Below are 215 nucleotides of genomic sequence, written 5' to 3'. Positions count from 1 at the left end.
GTCAACATATTCTGTTACACCAAATACACAAAATAATGATCTTTAAAAAAGCATCATATGACCCCTTTAAATACACCAGCCTATGAAATAGGCCTATCTTACGTCGCAGTGGGTAGCAGCAATTAGCAAGCAGTGTCACCATAAAACTAGCCTAAGTATGGCTCAAACTATGGCTTTAACGGCAGATATTTTGAACTCTGCATCACATCAGATAT

The sequence above is a fragment of the Sinocyclocheilus anshuiensis genome, unplaced genomic scaffold, assembly GCF_001515605.1.
Source record: "Sinocyclocheilus anshuiensis isolate Anshui unplaced genomic scaffold, SAMN03320099.WGS_v1.1 scaffold111, whole genome shotgun sequence".
NCBI classification, from domain to species: domain Eukaryota; kingdom Metazoa; phylum Chordata; class Actinopteri; order Cypriniformes; family Cyprinidae; genus Sinocyclocheilus; species Sinocyclocheilus anshuiensis.
This window is presented reverse-complemented; position numbering follows the sequence as displayed.